The sequence below is a fragment of the Catharus ustulatus genome, chromosome 1 (genome assembly GCF_009819885.2).
Source record: "Catharus ustulatus isolate bCatUst1 chromosome 1, bCatUst1.pri.v2, whole genome shotgun sequence".
Taxonomy (NCBI): domain Eukaryota; kingdom Metazoa; phylum Chordata; class Aves; order Passeriformes; family Turdidae; genus Catharus; species Catharus ustulatus.
The window spans coordinates 35400026-35419468 of NC_046221.1; the positions used below are offsets into that span (position 1 = coordinate 35400026).

The 19443-nt window shown below is 38.7% G+C and overlaps 1 protein-coding gene across 1 annotated transcript in view; it reads right to left on the reverse strand.

Moving 5' to 3' along the window:
* Positions 1–19443, reverse strand: part of JAZF1 (JAZF zinc finger 1) — a 191366-nt gene that overhangs the window by 29922 nt on the left and 142001 nt on the right. The gene's annotated exons all lie outside the window — the stretch shown is intronic.

The following is a 19443-nucleotide window of genomic DNA, read 5'->3' on the forward strand; positions in this document are numbered from 1 at the left end:
TCAGATACTTGCACCATGTGCAAACACACAAGTTTTTTAAACTCCAACCAGAGCTCAGCATTACAAACAATAATAAAATCATTGTACTTAGTCCATTACAGTAACTACATTCAATCATTCTGCGAAAAAGTAGCTGAGAAAAATGTTAGCAGCAAATGACCTTCAATCTGAAGGTCAAAGGGATAGAATTAATTACTTTGTGTAGATACATAATTTTCAATAATCACATCCTTTTACTATGGGTTTCGTTGCCTGGCATGAAAGATGTCTAATTAAATTGCAATTCCTCAAACTGGGTTTCCCAGCTCTTGAAAACCAAATGAGGTCTCTCTGTAGAACTCTGTACAGGCTGCAAGGCTGTTGAAGGTCTAATGCATCTCAAGATTCATCTCTGTGGGGTGCTGAGAGGGAATCCCACCAGCATGATGCAAGGTGTGCACCAGTGGTGCTGTAATTCCAGCAGTGCAACTTTTTGCATGGGATATACCATCTGGAATAAAAAGTGCTTTTTTCACTTTTATTCTGATTCCTTTCAAAAAGGAACAATTGAATTGGAAACACCACTTTTATTCCAAGTATGCACAAAGAGTTACAGCACCAGAAGACCTGATGCTACTTCATGTTGACATTCCAAGCATTGTCTCTTGAAAAGACTGGGGCTCCTCCACAACAAGATCTCTGCAAGTCAGACTTCATGGCTTAGCATTTGAGAGACATTTTAATCCTTTGTCTTTCTTCTCCACTACACATGGATATACATTAATAATTAAGAGTATCTTGAAGGATTCCTAAGACAGGCTAAAGTAAATCACCTTGTCAGCACAGCCCTCTGTCCTTGAGGCTGAAGTACAAACTACACCTGCCAGTGAATAAAAACAATATGCATTAACACGTGACACAGAATAAAAAGTTGAGTTACACCTAGGCATTTGTTTGACCATAGTCTCAAAACATTACGGCATAAAATTTTAGGTACCATTAGAGCAATAAAGATGCATCCTGTCTGTCCATACCATGAAGCCATTAATGAGTGGATCTTTGCCATGATAAGTAACATCAACACACAGGCATTAATAAACAGGTATGTGACATGACAGCTTATCTTCTTTGAACTGAGACAACCATACATCATGTCAAGCTCAAATGTGGCATTTTTATGAAGTTAATATTTTAAATGCAGATATCCATAGTAACAGTTGAGTGTCAAATTTCTCTTCTTCAACCAAGGGTGCAGATGATATTGACAAAATGGAAGTCTAAATTTCATTCAAGAAAATATGAATAAAAGGATCTTAATAAAGCGGCCATTCAGTACACAATTTCTTTCCTCTAACTAGGAAACGTCTAATTCACTATTTTTGCAATTTGTACTATGATATATGCTTGCTTCTGGATGGGAAGCCTTATTCCTTAAGAAAATGTTATGGTAACATTATAAATCCTTGAAAACTTGGAAGATAACTTCAACTGTGAGATATTAAAAGCAGCAGCATGAAAGTTGCTCTTTAGTAAACTCAGCCACAAATAACAATGTTAAAATAATATTGAGTTATAACCACTCTGGTTGAAGTCCATAAAAACCAGGAAAATGTGAAGTTATAGTTGAAACTTCTCCCTGCCCTCTTAACTCATTCCCATTTGGGCTAAGGATGTAAAGTATATTCCAAAATGTCATTTGTTGTCTACACTGTGAACCTGAGAGAAATGGAAGGCAGAGTCTGCTGAGAAGTTCATTTTCCAATATCTCACATATGGAATTAACCTTCCCAGATACAAACAGTCCCATACATGTTTGCTGAAGCACTGGCACTGCTGTGAGTTTGAAATGAAACTTGTCTAAATAGATTAAAAGAAAACATTTTTTCAGTATTTTAACTAAAATGCAGTATTATACATGTGTCTGACTATGGCAGTGTTCTTCAAAGCTTAAAATATAAGCATTGTAATGATGGATACAGAATGCATTTCCAACTAAGTTTTTAATTTTCATGTTGGAAGTCCATTATGGTTGCAACATCAAATGTTCATGAATGAAACATGCTGGAATTAGGGTTGAATACTGGTCTCTAAACAACATGCCTGCATACAATTTTCCCTGCCTCATTTAAATGCACAAGATGTCTAGAAAACAGGAAATGAACTGTAACTAAAAAAGGCAGCTGTAAGACCACTTAGGTTAAATCCCATCTTCTAGATAGTCTGTCTTACCATCTTCAGATCTGTGTCTTTGCTGAGCAAAGCTACGTCTGCTATGTTCAAATTATTATCTACACAACCCTGACCCTGTAATTCTACCACTGTGCACATTTCAGACACCTTTTCTGTTGCACACGAGTTTGTTTACACCTCGTAATCCTCTCCCCCTCAAACCAATACATCATATAAGTGCAGTGAAACAAGGAGGATCATTCAGCTCCCAGCCATTCATTGACCCTGTTTTGAAAAGCATGGGGTTTGTTTGCTTTCTTGCCAACAGTTCAGAACATAAGGCAGGAACAAACTCTTTCTGAAGAAATCTCTTCTATACCTATTTTTTTCTTTCTTCACCCTTTCAACCTTCCTAATTATTCAAGTCCCTACTCCAAGAAATGTAGGTGCAGTGATTTCTGAATCAAGTGCTTGCAGTAACTTTAATAAACATGAGCAAAATACAGTTTTCCCCCCTCCTCTCATTCCCTGGAATGGTTCAAGTATTTTTATTGAAACTTTCCCAAGAAATTCAGCCTGAAGGAGACACCCAGCATGGAAAATTTCAGCCCAAACAGATGAATGTTGGCAACATAAGCAACTGAAACAGTCTTATAATGGAAAGTGTTGCACAACCCTTCATATAGGTGGCAATATAATACAAACAGCATTAGCTCTTGTTACCAACACAAACAGTCACAAAAAGCACAGGCTATGCTCAAATTCACAAAACGCATTTTCAAATCAAACCTTTTCCAGTATTTCTGAGACTTGTCACCCCAAAAAGCTTTGGAGTCAAGAATGAACAGAACACAGTCTTAGAGATTTCCTTGTGCTGCTAGCATACTCTGCTTCACGACCATGCCCCAGTGAGACTCACACGATGATGTCAGAGTTAGTTTATCATAAAACCTATGCTACCCACAACGCTAAGGCAGTTTATGAGCTCTGGACTCGTACACCCAGACTGAGGGTAAGGTTATAAAAATGAGCTGCAGGTAAACTGAAAAGGAAAAAAAAGAATGCAGGTTACTCTTCAGAATGTATATTTCTAATAGTTCTCATCAGAGCATGAAGTACCCTTTCCTCCTCTTCCTCACTGCTACATCTTGTTGATGCAGGAAGTCAGCTGCTTGGACCAGCTCTGTCCCCAGGTCCACAGACATTCACACTGACAGTGAAGAAGGAGCATCACAGCTACCTGGTGGGATTTGAATATTAATTTGCTACATTCAGTTTCTTCGTGACCTAGTCTCTAAAACATATAATGACAGAAGATGTGTCACAATCTCGAGTCTCCAGTTACCGCGTGCACAGGCAAGAGAAGGGAGGGGGATTGCTCTGAGTTTGCATAGCAAGCAGATTACACCACGCAGACACTCAGGCCCAGAATTGCTCTGCAACACTGTCCAGCTGCACACAAGCTTAAAAAAAATGTACAGCACTACCTGACAGTAACAAATACACCCTGTCCTGTGCCATACCACTGCCAACTAGCACTAGCCCGCAACAGGGAAAGACAACAGAACAGAATTAGACCTTTTCTCATTACCAGATAATTATGGAAAAATGTTTATAGTAGCATTCAGGTCATATCCATGTTTGCCTAATCTGGCTAACCTGCCCTGGGAAAGCCTGTCACCTTTACCAGAACATGAGAACATGCTGAGCTTCCATCACTGTATTTCAGTAGACTGCTCCTTAGCCTGCACTTGCTGAACTTCAAGACTGACTGAAAAGAGAAGAAAAAAAAATCCATGCTGCTCTATTACAGATTTGTGCTGCCTTCTGGTAGTATTTTATTTAGACATAAAGTGGTCAGATTTACTTGACAGATGAGGCACACACTAGCTTTCTACCTACTAAATTACATACACACATGAAAGCCACACATTAATTCTCTTGTTGTTCTTTACCAGACCAAGGTCCTTGCTGTATTTGTTTTCTCCCCTCAATCTTTTCCCACTTTTGCCTCAAGATGTTTATGCCATTCTTTGAACATGCTGTATTAAGAGAAATAATGAGGTGGGGGTGGTAATTTTAACTTTCAGTCTTCCCCATCATATTAGCATTGTTTAAGAAAAAAAAAAAGGCTAGGATGAAAAGTACTTCTAGTTGTACAGTATTTTAAAACTTCAAGAGATCTCTACTTTGAAGAGGGATTAGGAAAATCCACTTCTCAAGGGATGGCTCCATTTCAGTAGGACAGGACTCTGTGGACTCCTCAAGTCAGGTGCTGTCCTCCATACATTTTACTTTATCTCTTCTTGTAAAGTGGTTTGATTTAACCAATGCCAGAAAGAAGAGACAATTGTCAAGTTGAACTTCTGTTGGGTTAAGGAAAATTCTGGTGAAATCTAAATGGTGAGAGTTCAGCAGTACTTGTTCACAGACAAGTTCACAGACTTGGGCTATCTTGTGTCCTGGAAAGGGTGAAAGACTTTTCTCAGTTGGACCTGAACAACACTGGGCCAAAACAAAGACAATCAATAACCCCAGCAATGTCCTGCCACACTATTTATGTGATAATGAGGAAAGAAATATATGAGCAAGTTTTAGACCATCCATTAAGTTAAATAATTTGATGAACATTCATGAGCACTTTCACATATCATTCTTTCTAGTGTGGGGAAAACAGAAGTATTCCACAGCTCTTTATAGAACTTCTGCTTCGCAGAAGTTAGCAACAAACTTTTTCATTTAGAGATCTTTTATTATAGTTTTTAGAAAAACCCTAAAAAGAAACATCAGTGTGAAAAAGCCCCATTAAAACCATGCATAATCCCCCACATGCCTTCATGCTATTTAGATTACAGACTATTTGCATAGTGCTGAAGTATATGATTCATACAAAATCCCCTTTGGATGGTCTTGCTTTTTTTCTTATTTCACAAAAAATGTAACAAGTGGGGAAGAAACAGCCTAAAATAATAATCCCTTCCCAATTATTCTCTCAAACCTGTATTGGATTTCACAACAGGCACTAACCAGATCAAACAGATCATTAAAGGGAATTTCTAAGTTTCTGGAAAGAACTCTTCCAGCCCAATATTTATGGAAGAAACACCTCACATCTGCGTAGGACTTCAGCGTGCTCATTCACTGAGATCAGGTCTTAAAAGAGAATTCAGTGTTCATTCTCAGTGGCAGTTGCATTCAGACTCATCTACTGAAAACTTTTCCTGTGTCCTGAATATGGAATGTTTATGACAAACTGATGAGTATCTTAGAGAGACATGACAGAATCAGATTTCTTTTTATTAGTAGCCTTAGGGATAATTCATCGCCGGTACAATGCTTTCGTTTTCATTATTCAACCAAAATGTAAAACTGTTACTGCCATAAAATCAGCTACAGAGTAATACATATTGTTCTGAATATTTGCATCTTAAGCCAATGTAGTAGAGATTATTAGGCTGCACAGGTACCTTAAAAAATTTAAATTGCATTTCTGCCTCTTGACTGAAAGACTCGAACACAACATTCAATCACACTCTTTGCTGTCAGTAGATTCAAGGCTGCAACCTTAGAAAATCTGCTAAATATGAGCAAGACTTCAGTGGGTTTACTTTAGTTGTCTGCTCTACACACATTCTTACAAGATAAAATAAGGCTCAATAAAATATTCACCAAGGAGATATTTTGTGCTTCTAGCATGGAAAATTGATTCAGACGATTGAGTAATTTCATATCTGAATGTGTAAGTGGAGTTAATGGACAGTGATACGCCAAATAATCTATTACCACTCAAACAGAATAAAAAGAAACCATCCCAAATCATATAATTGCCTACAGTAAAGCATGTGTTTACTCACTGTTAATCAATACAAGCCAGTGTTAAAAGCAATGGAAAGAAATTTAGTATCTCTCTTTGATTTTGGGAATATACAAAAACATTAGTGGGAATTACACTTCATACTTTGGTTAACAAAAATACCAAACACTAAACATAAGCCCTAGCTTTCCATTTTATAATTATTTACTATACTATATGTAATCTATTAAATGCTTATTATATTAAATATATGGATTTTAATATTTTCTCTTTTTCTTCTTTTTTTTTTCTTTATTCTGTTTTCTTCTCTTTTATTCTGCTTACAATTATTTTCCCATATCTTCTTTTTAAGAAGCACCAAAATATTTAATTTAAAATTAAAATCAAGCAAACATGAATCAGTGTTGTATGTTCAGCCCATCACAAAAACAGCTGTTTACTTAAAATTCAAATGCAGGAATTATTTTTTTGGGTTTTATTTTTTTAGATTGCATGGTACTTTTGCCTTTTCTTGGTTGAATTTAGGTAATATAGCAAATGAAAAATTGAGGGCTGCATTTTATTTTATATTCTTTTTAAATTGTCAGAAAAAATGCACTCAGGATAGATAGCATTTGAACAGTAACATAATCAGGGCAGATGTAGTCTTATTTTAGACATTTCATTCACAATAAAAATGAATTACTTATTCCCTTGACTGATGACAGGGACTCAAGGAGAAGCCCACGCAGTCTTTCTGATGTTCTTAAAATAAAAAAACGACTTTTCAGTGTTTAAAAGGAACAAAATTAGAGCTCACCAAAATTCAAGACAGCAACAGTAATTTCCAAAGCATTAGAAACATACTGCTACTATGCTACTGGGCTGGTTCTCTTCCTTTCCCCTCCCACACCCCCTCCAGTTTTTTCCACCCTATTTTCAAGTAAATGAGTGAGTTTAACAAGGAGCTATAACTTAGCTGCATCTTCAAAATTCTGTAATTCCCATGGAGTGAGAGGCAATAGTTGAGCAAAAGAGATACTTGAAGGAGGTAATTAGCAGGAATGCAGCAATCACTTGATATAGTTCGGTGTGATATTTTCACCTCTTCTACAAATGCAGAGAGTTTAAAAAATCATGATAACCCTCACATCTGATGGAACTGCTCATTATGCTGGGTTCTGCCTCAACATCAACTTATTTCTTATCAAACTCATTCCAGAGTTTTGCCATAGCTGAAAAGGAATATTTGGATGGTGTAAAACACTTGAAGACATTTTGCAGACAGGACAGATTTTTAAGATGCTGCAGCAAACCCCTGCCTTTAGTGTAATGCAGCAGTTCTTATTTCAGAAATCTCCCTGCACTCACTAAGTGGCTTATTGGGACATTTATCAGCCTTGGCTTTGCTTGCAGTCACTAAGGAACAAACCAGCCCTCACCTGCTGCTAACAACAGATATTTTATGCATTATTGCCTAATTAATCGTTGAACATAACATCATGAATCCTTGCATTTCAGTTCATACCCTTGTTAATGTACAGGAATAATGTAATGCCACACAGCCATAAAATGTTACAGACACCGAAATGAGAATCCTAGCAGACATAAATAATGTGACATGAAAAGGAACGTCTTCATTTCAAGTATTTTTTAAACCACATAATTAAAAAAATGCACCCTGACAGTTTTTAAATTTGCATCATAGAAATAAAAAACCCAAATTATTTTTCTTAGTATGAATAAAGATAATCTCAGATGAAAGAATACTGATAGCATCTTTTCAGTAATACTCTAACTTAACCTATCAGTTATTAATTTAAAATACTTTAAATACTGTTATTTCACATTTTATGACCTACTAGACTACTCTAAGCTTTCACATGAAAGAAATGCAAAATTCTTGAAAGCACAGTCAAAAATTAACTTTCACTTTAGTGAAAGTAAGGGGCAATACATTGTGTGTGCCTTCTTATTTGTAGAAACTATAACTTTAATAAATTATTAATGTCTTTGGAGAAAATGGAATTGAGCTGCCCATAGAAGAAAAAATAAAGGGTCTGTATGTCCTAAATTTGACTTGAATCTCAAAATAGTTCTCATGTGGGACTAAGTAGTGTACAAGCCCTGCTCTGCCTCTCTGCACAGGCTCCAGTACTGCCAGATTGCCTAGTTCCAGTACCATGTTTTAAGTTCAGATGTACTTAACCTAAAATACAATATTTTTTTCCATTAGTGGTCCACCCTCTTTCCTTCTTGAAGAGCTTATTGTAACTATTTATGTAAAAACAATTTATTTCAGTCAGCCCTACAGAGAAGCAGATCTGTGTACGCATGACACGCACTTTTACTGTTGGACTCTGTTTCATTTTATTGATGCCTCAAGGACTTTCAGCTTTAAGAAGCAGGGAGCTGAAATGTCAGATACTTTATTCTTGTAATGTTCCATTTATGCCCAGCTATTCTTGTGTTATTCTGCGTTGAGTTCTCCTGAGAATTCAAGTCAACACCCAAAGACATATTCATCATGCAAGAATTTAAAAATAGATATTATCACAAAGCATTGCTTATTAACTCTAAGGATGTCTAATATCAATCTGTATAAATAAAACAATATTCAGTATTTTACACACTACTAATCAAACACATGAACTGACACTTTTTCAGTCTTTCAGAAATGTATCACATATACAATGTCTGCACTGGCTCCTCCAGGCAGTAAGCAATCCAGAATACCCATTCAACAAAAATATGGCAAAAAGAAAACGATAATAAAAGATGCACAATAAATTAATTTCTAAAACCTGTTTTTTCTTTCAAACACAGAGACACCAAAGTCACTCACAATGCATTCACAGTTTGATTTTTAAAGAAACTAAATCCATTTGTGAAAACACTGATACAGGATATAATTCTCCAGTTGAGAAAGAGCATTCAGCTCAAAGATGTTCTCCCAGGCTTAAAATGTAAGTGAAGATTTAGACGGAGAAACATTTTTTGAAACTGATTTATAAATCTGTATTCAGAGGACTGGGTGGGGTAAAGCTTATAATGGAAAATTGCAGCAATCTTAACATTTGGAATGTGAAATGTCTGGTCTTAATAAACCAAGTTTTCAGGCATCATGAGTTGTTTGAAAGGACGATAGCAACTTATGAACAATTCACTAAAATGGTGAATTGAACATTCCCAATTCTTCAGCCTCTGCTGCAGTGAGTCATGCATCTATAAAACAGTGAACACAACAGATTCCTCCTTGAAGGTAACAAAGTTCAGGTGAAGGAAAAGTGGAGAAGGAAAAAGAAAACCATCACCTGTGTGTTTGCTGTTTCATACAAATGGAATAACGAACTCTCATTTTGGTAATTATGTGCCATTTAAAAAAAATGTACTTTTCTACACTTTAAGCTGATTTGACAGACAAAGTTAACAGTTCATTATGCAATCATCACTGTTTTAGCAGTTGGGGAGGGGGAAGTACCTAAGGACTAAGAATAGCTCCTGAGGTCCCATTATTCAGCTGTGAGGTATAAAAGCAGAACACTGATTTGCATTTTGAAATTTTGTCCCTGTGAATCTTGCAGTGTGCTATTGCACCAGACCCTGGCACGCATGGGAGTGCAGCAAAACCCCCAGCTTTGCTCAGTCTAACAGGAAACCCCCAGTTTTGCTCAGTCTAACAGGAAACCATTCCCTTGCATCCCTCCCTGGCAGCCACCCTCCCACCTCCAGCTCGAGTGATCTGATGAAACCAGCAAAGCCCTGCTAGGATGCAGAAGAGAAGGACTGACATGCGAATAACTAACAATGCAGTGCTTCTCAGGCAGACAGCAGGGAAGTTCCTTCAGCCCTGTTTGATCTGCTTCTCTGGCATTATTGCAGAAAGCCGGTTTTTCATTAGGTAAGGAAAAAAACAATCCCAAAATTGTGATGCAGGCTGAGTGAGGTTACAAACGCACCCTAGCACAATGAACGAAGAGAAAATAGATGGTGTAATACAGAAAGGCCCAAGACTTGCAAGTGGAAAAAAGTATAAATTACTATTTTAATTAATTTCCTAATGTAAAACACAGCTGTAGTAATGTTGGCAAATATCACTGCCTGTTCTAAGTTTGTTAAATTAAATCATGCTCTTTAATTGGGTCTTAACGTACAAAAGTATGTTTTATTTACTTTCTATTACAATATCAGTATTTTAACTTTCAGTTTGCTTGTGCAAAAGCTTTATAAATTACTTGAATCACTTAAATCTGAATACTATAATCTGCAGTTACAATGTACCAGTTTGAGTTTCAACAATTAAATGCCTTTTTTGTGGACTCCCGCTGCTATGTGAACTAGCTGTAGGCTATTAAAATAATGAGTCCGGACTGAGTCATCTGATCTCAGCCTTGGTGCAAAGCCTGAGGAAAAGGACTTAGCCCACAATTCCTAGTCTGTTTACCAGACTAAGACCAGACTGTTGGAAGCCTTACCCCAGCACTCCCTTCCCCCGCTCGCCGCACTTGGCCGGGGAAAAGCGGTGTCACAGAGCCCTCTGCAGGCAGCGGCCACTGCCCGCACCGCCTCGCATCCCTCCGGCTGTCCTGCTGCCCTGCACTGCTGGTCATCCCATCAGTAATCATCCCATTTGTAACCATCCCCAGCACAGTCCATCCCATCACTGCCCAACCCATCAGTAACCATCCCATCACTGCCCATCACCTCGCGTCCGTCATCCTGTCCCGCTGCCCTGCATCACTGTCCATCCCCATCATTTCCCATCCCATTACTGGCAACCTCATCACTGTCCATCCCCATCATTTCTCACCCCATCACCTTGCATCCCTCATCCTGTCCCGCTGCCCTGCATCACTGACCATCCCCATTATTGCCCATCCCATCACTGCCCATCCCCATAATTTCCCATCCCATCACCTCACATCCCTCATCCCGTCACGCTGTCCCCTGCATCACTGTCCATCACCTCACATCCCTTGTCCCATTGTCCCACATCACTGCCCATCCCATCACAGCTACCTGTCCCACCCCACCACCCCAAAACAAGTCACCTACATACCCGCCCCTTTACAAAGCATGGTCTCTTCCAGAAAAGCTCAGAAAGGTAAGGCCAAGCTAAGGTGGAAAAGTATTCATCAAAGGACAGTGGAAAACCCACACCAATAGCATCTGTGAATTTGAGCACCCTGAAGTGGCACACTTGTTCAAAGTGTGGGTTTATGATGTCAGGTGACACAAGGGAAGGGAACTCAGTGCACTAGCTAGGTCTCCTCAGCTTGCATGCCACAAAAATACCACAGATTTGGCCACACCAAGGATGCTTCAGAAAATGTGGCCTCATGAAACTACATAAATGTGAAACTCTCTGCCAGCAACAGTAATGAGGAACAAAACCAAAGGTCTTTCCCTACTTCACAGAATCAGAATCATAGAATGGATAAGGTTGGAAGGGATCATCTGGTCCAATCTGCCTTCTTAAGCAAGGTCATCCTACAGCACACAGCATAGAAAGTTCTTGGGTATCTCCAAGGAGAGAGGCAGACTGCAATCTGGCAACTTCCCTGGCCAATCTGTTCCAGTGCTCAGGCACTCACACAGTAAAGAAGTTCCTGTGCATCAATTCCTGCCCATTGCCTCTTGTCCTAAACCCTCCATCTTCAGAGAAACACTTCCAGCAGCACCTGGCACAAAGGGAACAGGAAAACCACCTGTCCTCTCACACCCTTCAGAGGAATCCAGAAGCACCGTCATTCACTTTTATTTTCCACAACACAAAATGCATCTTCCTACAATGCCAGTGTATAAAATACAGAAACACACAGCATGTGCACATAGTGCTGTCCAAAGCAATACCTATCTCAGGTGGAACTCCAGGTAGTATCCAGGAACTGCTGAAATCTGCACTAGTTTTAAGTTTGTTTGTGTGCTAAACCATGTAATTTATCTATCACCTTGATATTTCTGCAGTTTTTGATCCTGTATGAATAGGTAAAGGGAAAATAATTAAATTGAGAACTTTCTCTAATTAATCTCCACTCTTTTTTTAGCAATTTACCATCATCATTTCCACTTACCACTGTGGAAAAGATCTGACCTCTACCTTTTAAACTTCTATTCTTTATACTCCAATCACATTTACACACATTATCAATCCACAGTATCATTTCCACCTTGTTCTCCAGCAGCTTTGTTACACCCAAGTGACATGCATATTCCCCACATTATCCATGTCATTCCACCACTCCTTTTGACAGTGGGTCCTTCTGATCTCAGCCCTCTCTGTTTCATACCTCTCCAGCTTAGGTCTTCTGCCCTGATTAGGAGTCCATGTCCTGAATTTGAGTAGCACTGTATTCATGTGTTCATCTATATCTATATATACATACACACAGAGATTCATGGATACACATACATCTATTACATGCATACATATCAATTAAATATATTTATATATTAAATATATATGTGTATTCTTTTTTATTTTAACAGACAAGTGAAAGCAGTTCTTTTGAGGGCCAAAATAATTAAATAATGAAGTTCTAAAAATGTGTGGCCAAGATAATATGACCTTTGGGGAGCTGTTACTCAGGTAGCACATACCTAAAAGGCTTCAGCACTCACAATTGAATTAGCAATTTGTGTGATTCCTGATGGTTCTCTAAGGTAATCCCTGATGAAAGAATCTGTTTTTAGAAGAGAACCACAGCACTTACATAAAGACAGAAAATGTTCTAACCCATCCTTTAATTTTCAATTTTTGAAACACTGTTTAAACTCTAGACAAGTTTGCAAATGCACCTTGAGAACATCTTAAAAGCTTGAAACCCAGAAAGTAAGAGAAGAGAAATGTAACTATTAATTAAGATTTTAAATAACCATAATCAAGTGTAGTGGTGTCTGAAATGAATTTTGAATTTCTGAGGTTGTCAATAATGAGGCACAATGCCACGAACACAAAACATTGACCTGCATCCCTTTCTGCCTCTGGAAATATTGCCAAGCAGAGGGAAGGTGGCAGACAAACTTCAGCAACAACCTCAAAACGCCACTATCACCACTGTCTCCATTCTTCAGTCAGTGCCTAAGGCTCTATGCCACAGTATCTTGCCACATATATTCAAATTTCACTTTTATTTCAAAAACCTGCAAAAAACCTAGTCTAAGAAAATGCTTTAAATGCAAATTTCTACTCATCCTGTGTGGATCCTAAACCACACCAACAACCTCAGTGCACATATTAGCCTCATTTAATAGCTGGTCTGACCAACTAGAGGGACTTGAAACCTCCGTCCCTCTCAGCACAGTGGTTCCCACGAGTGTGTGCTTAGCGGCTCCTTGATGGTCTACGAAATTATATTAAACAGCAGTTCATTAGAAGCCAGAGGGTAAAATTTGGTGCATTATGGCCTAGGAAAATACTGAGTGTTGACTCTGGTCTGCAAACTGCCATGCTAGAGAACCACTGTCTGGGTTGAAAGGCACACGGCCAAGGTTTGCTCCCACCTCTGCCCCAAGCATCAGACATGAACCTGTATGAGGGCATTTCTCAGCTAAATCTCACCTACATCTCACCTCATCTCACCTAAAACCCTGACCTGGGCCAAGCAGCCCCTTGGCAAGGGGCAGCTCTCTCACATCAGCAACACCATGTAGAAAGAGAGACAGTTAAATAACTTTCTGTTGCTTGCTGGTCACAAAAACTTCTCAAACTTTCCTTTACATATTAACATAGTCCTCTTTGGATATGAGGACTTAAAAAAGTCTTTGGCATATTGATTTCCAGATTTAATTTTGCTCACAGGGGCTAAAAAGCTATTAAAACCTTCCCTCTCTCCTTTCTGCTCTGTCCACCTTCCAAGTCTGCTTTGGCACATTCCTTCCACATAAACTACCCTCCAAATACTGACACTAAAGAGATACATATCCTTTTCTATTTTCCCCAAAACCTATGTCAAGCACCAGAGGAATAATTTTAAAATCTACAGACCTGGAAAACAACCCATGGACTGGTTAAAATAAGTCAATAATGGCTACCCTTAACACTTTCCATCCATCAGTCAACATCTGTGGTAAAAAGCCTAAAATACTTTGCTTCTTGCAAATCTTCAAACAAGAGTTTGAAATCTCCAAATAATTCAATACTCAGAAATGTTGCAAAAGGTGTTTCTAAGGCCAGCTCCTTAAAAATAATTTTTTCCCTTCATTTCTCTCTTTATCAATCAAACAAATTCTAAAGGATGTTTTACTAGTAGGATCTAGGTAGACCTCAGATTGTGGTTCAGAATGGATTTCCAGAACCTATTTTAAAAATCAGGAAATACAATGAAAATAAATATTTCACAATTTTTCCTGGAGCTGACTTCCTAGACAGTTCTAATCAGTCTTTCACAGTGGGAGACAAAGAAACTTTTCGAAGGAAGAATAACTTTTTTTTTAACACCTGCAAATACAAAAGTTGAGTGATGATCTGCCTCCCCTTAATCATTATCTTTTTCCTTCAATGCAAGTGTCCTTTTCCTATCCAAACTAATTTTATAAAATATTTTTTCATTCACGGAAGCCAATTTTTACTTGAACTGTCAATTCTTTATAGCAAACTCACAGCAGGACTAAACAACATAGGAACAGTGCTTTGCAACAAATTTTTCTCAATAAATTTTAAGGCTACTAGGATTTTTTGGATGCTCAGATAAGCTTGCCCCTTGCTGCAGAGTGCTTTCTCTGAAACGAAGAATTCTGAAATAGCTCTTGTGTAGCATTTTCCTACGTGAATTGCATGTAAACTCTCATGTATCATCAACTGAAATACTTAAAACTCCTCTCCAGTAACTCAGAGTAACTCATGTCTATTGTGCTGCGTTGATTGAGAGAAAAGAGCAAGAAAATCCTACATGCAGGGTCTGTACCTTTTTAAACTGGGAGGCTCATAAAGGCCTAAATTTTAAAAAGCAAAATCAGAATGTAATAAAAAATACTAATTTTAATGACAAATATGAAAATGAGGGTAATAAAAGTTATTAACTTACATGCAAAAAAAAAAAAAAAATTAAGTACAGTAATTTCACAACTATAAGGTGCACCTTAAAGCCTAAAATTTTGACCGAAACCCGGAAGTGCGTCTTTATAATCGGCGTGCCTTATATATGAAAATAGTTTGAGTATTGAAGGGATCTCAAAACAATTTCTGTTTCACATTGCGCAGCAACAAACATCAATCAAATGACTGCGAGCAATGAGAGCTGTGTGAGCCAAGAGCAGTCCGGCACCGGGGACGGCTGCAGGGTGCGGGAAAATGGTGGGTGGGAGTGCCGGGGCCTGCGGCACAGGGAGGGCGCCTAGGGCTGTGTTTAAAGGCTACGCCGATCCATGAATAATGTTTGTAAATTGAGCACCTGTCAGCAAACCCCGCGATCACGTGATTCCAAAGTAACTAATTCGTTACTTTGTTGCACGCGGATCCTCGCTCAAAAAAAAGTGCGCCTTATAGTCCGGTGCGCCTTATATAATGTACAAAGTTGCACAATTTGCCAACTCCCGCAGGTGCACCTTATAATTCGGTGGCCTTATAGTTGTGAAATTACTGTAATTTTGTTATTTGTCTGAAAGCTCTATTTGTCCCTTAAAAACAAACAGACCCAGTCACTTTTCAAAAGCTGTTGAATACTTACTGCAAAGCTATCAAACAATTGAAACTGGGAATCCTAACTAAGATTTTCAGATTTATCAGAATTTAGGATGGATATTACTGAACATACTCCTGAGCTGGAGCATTCTTTACCCTAGCGGTGTCAAAAGACTAAATAGATGCAATATTTTTATTTGCTTTTGCTACAAATTATTGTAAAGCTCTGAAAAGTAAAAAAACCCCAAACATGAAAAAACAAACCACTGCTGAGAAATGTGTATTTGCAGTAAAAAAATGTGCCATTTAGCACCAAAATTAACCCTTTCTCATGCCCAAGTTAACTCCTTCCTCCTCAGGTAATAAAGTTCACAGTGATACAGGCTGATCTGCTTGCACGGGTGACACAGCAGCCACTTCCTGGAGCTGCTCAGCACCATTTTTATCCTCATCTCTCACTGACACTGGAGTAATTGCAAACACTTGCACGAGGTGCTCAGCAGCTTGCAAAATGAAATCCCAACGCCAGCGAGCTTCAGCGCTGCTCGAATCCTGCAATGCATGACATGAAACCATCAGGGCCAGATCAGCACTTGGGTGGGAGCCAAGGTGAGTGGGATAAGATGGGAGTGCTGCCACAAAAGGGCTCCATACTGAGGGTGCTCACATTCTTGTCAGCAGCAGCTTGGAACAGCCCATGGCAGCCTGACGGGACAAGAGGCTGCAAAAATGGATCAGAATGTGCAGACTGGGCAGGATAGAGAAGTTAGGAGGAGTTAAGGTCCTTAAGGACAAAGTCCCATGGTAACAGACAAGGAGGGTTAGTTAAAACTCAGCTACTATAAGGGAAGCTCAGTGTTAAGAAATAAATAAAATGACTTTCTGATACCAAAGGGCTAGCCCCTTATGCCCATCCCTCAATTACCAGGATTAGTAAGGCATTGCCTAAATCTTGTTAAAAACTACAGCATGTCCGTGTGCACCCATGAGCTCAGTGAGAAAACTCTCTAGATCATGATCCCTCAACTCTGCCAGTACCTCCCCAGCTGGAGGGGAGCATCTCTGACCTGGAACTGCACAACTGAAGGAACATTTTGGTACACTGTGTGCCTCAGTGTACCTGAGTGCCAAGGGAACAGCAGATGCCTAAGAGCTGGCACAGCCTGTGGGGCTGCACTCCCAGCACATATACAGACTGCTCCCCCAGACTCACAGGCTATTGCTGCAAATTCTTATGCACCAGAGTAATTTCAACAACACCAATGCCTTCCTCATTTAGAACATGGGAGAGGACAGGTGATGAGGATTAAGGGAAAATAAAGTTTGAGTATTTTCAGCACAGCAAGGAAAGCCACACCACAGTCTCACGATTTAATGGCAGAAACATGAACACAGAAAGCATAAAATTTAAAGCAAACTCTGTGAGAAAAGAACCAAACCCCCCGAACACTAACCCTCCTGTCCCCCAACCCACGCAACTGATGTAAGAGTGGAGGAGGGAAGCTACTCACAGTAATATTGGCAGTGATGAGCAGGCAAGAGCTAATGGAAGAAACAGAACACTTCAATCAGCCATGGCATCAGGCTATCAAAAACAATCTGGCTGTTATCACATTAAAAATCCATTCAAGTAAGCAAATAAAAAATAAAGATCAGAACAGAAAGCTCAAGACTCAGTTTACCAATGGATTAATGACTATCATTAGCTAGGAACACTCTAAAAAAACAATCTATGAAAGCTAAAACATTATTATCCATAATAATTGGTTCACTACTGAGAATGCTGCATCTCTGCCAAAATCTAGTGCTAAACCAGATAGACATGTTCTGCTCATTTTCCTTCCAAGAGTTAATGCAGTGGTTGACTTGTCTTCTTAAGCCTTTGGCTATCACAGCAAATTAGAAATTGGAAAATAACTCTTCATAATTTTTACCCATTAGAAAAAGGAGTCTTCTCCAGAGCACACAAACACCACAATAGCCACAAAAGCTCTTAAATTTTCAAAGAGGAAATTAATGATCATTCACTGTGGATTATAAACTATAAACATACATAAAGGTTCTTAAATTGAAATAAACAGAGGGATAACATTATCCAATGAATGGGAATTGAAAACATTCTGGCTCCAAATTAAAAAACACAACACCTGGTTGACAATAAGGAAGATTTACCCAATGAAGTTAAGTCCTTCATTTGGCTTCAAACCAATATTGGATGTTTTTCTAGAACATTCTCATAACATTAAATCATAAGTTAGAGTTCTCACTCTGTACTCACTTCTGCTGCAAAAGAGTATAGTTCCCTTGCAGATACGGTGAGGGCACTTCTTTGCCTATGTTATGTCTATGTAACCATAACGATCCATTCTGTTCTACCAAGAACTTCATAAACCTCCTCATCCACCTCTCCAGCCCCTAATCTTGCTGGTTTCCTCCACTGATATTGTCCTTGATGCAGAGAGAAGGGATTAATTTGGCTAGTCAGAACTATCTTCTTGAGAAGCACCTCTCTCATCCACTGATCAAAGGTGAGGCAGTTCAGCCTTTCCTTGTCAGCCTAATCCCTATTTTCTGTGAACACCTCAGTATCAACTACCAGATACTTATCAATAAGATCCCACCAACCAGACTAGCAATCTTTCACATCATGGTTCAATTTGCTCTCTACATTAGCAGTTCCCTCCACATCCCCTCCAATTTTTATTACAAAATTTTGAATCAATTTGCCAGAAGTAAGGTAGGATGGGGAAATCTTAAATTCACAAGTAACTTTTCAGGTAAAGTATACAGATGACAAACAGCATGTGTCACCACTCCTAAGAATCTAGAGCTGGCCTCTGAAGGTACATGTTGCTGGAACACAGCTTATTCCCATGGGACCACAGGTAAAAACTACCATCCTGCTATGAGATACTTAGGGAAAAGTACTTACATAACTATACAATATGTGGCCACGTCTGTGCTTCAGGCAAATTTCAGAGAGCTTCCCTTAGCACGGAAGACATAAAGTAAGAATGTTTGTTCCAATTTGCTAAATTGAAGACCATAAAAGGTGTAAAATATCAATACTACAGTTGTGTTCATGTAGTGGCTCTTTGTTGTCATCAAAAAACTCTGCTGTTACTGTAAAAACTAAACTTAATAATTAAGCAATGGAGAAATTTTTAGGTGAAAAACCTAGCTTTTTAAGAAACATGAAGAACAGTTATGTCTGTGGTGGTTTTGTTACACTTTTCTTTTAATTGAAAACTTGGGGATAATCACGACAAACAGTTCAAAGTACCATAAAGTTTTAGCTCTCTATATGTCATATTTATTTCCCCTTTGAAATAAAGTGCTTTCAAATATTCTGCCTATTTCACCATGTTATTCTCAGTTTTGCAATTCTTAGTCAAGGAAATGAACATCACTTAGAAACTAGTAACTACATGTGGGAATAAACAGCTGAATCAGAACCTGCTTTTCCCACTCCTCTGTCATCATCGTCCAGGAACTGATGAAACAACCCACAACTGGTTTCTCTGTTGGGATAATCATCACTTCTGGGTCTATAAGATATGATCTCACTGTATTATTTTTAAAAAATAATTTAAAAAAATTAAAACCAGGACACACTGATGAGTGCAGCAGGGAGGACTAATTTAAAATTTGTTATAAAGGTCAAGCTGAATCTGGGAAATTCTGAGTTTCTTCTCACATACACCAGTGAAATAGGGGCACACCTCTTACAGTGTGAGAGATGTCAGTGCAGAGAAAGAGGTAACTAATTTCACGTTCACTGGAGGAAACCTCTGCTTGTATCTCAGGCAAAATTAGTTTCTATTTTATTTACTTGCAGGTAAGACTGCAGTACAAGAATGCATTCAAATCTCTCTTCACT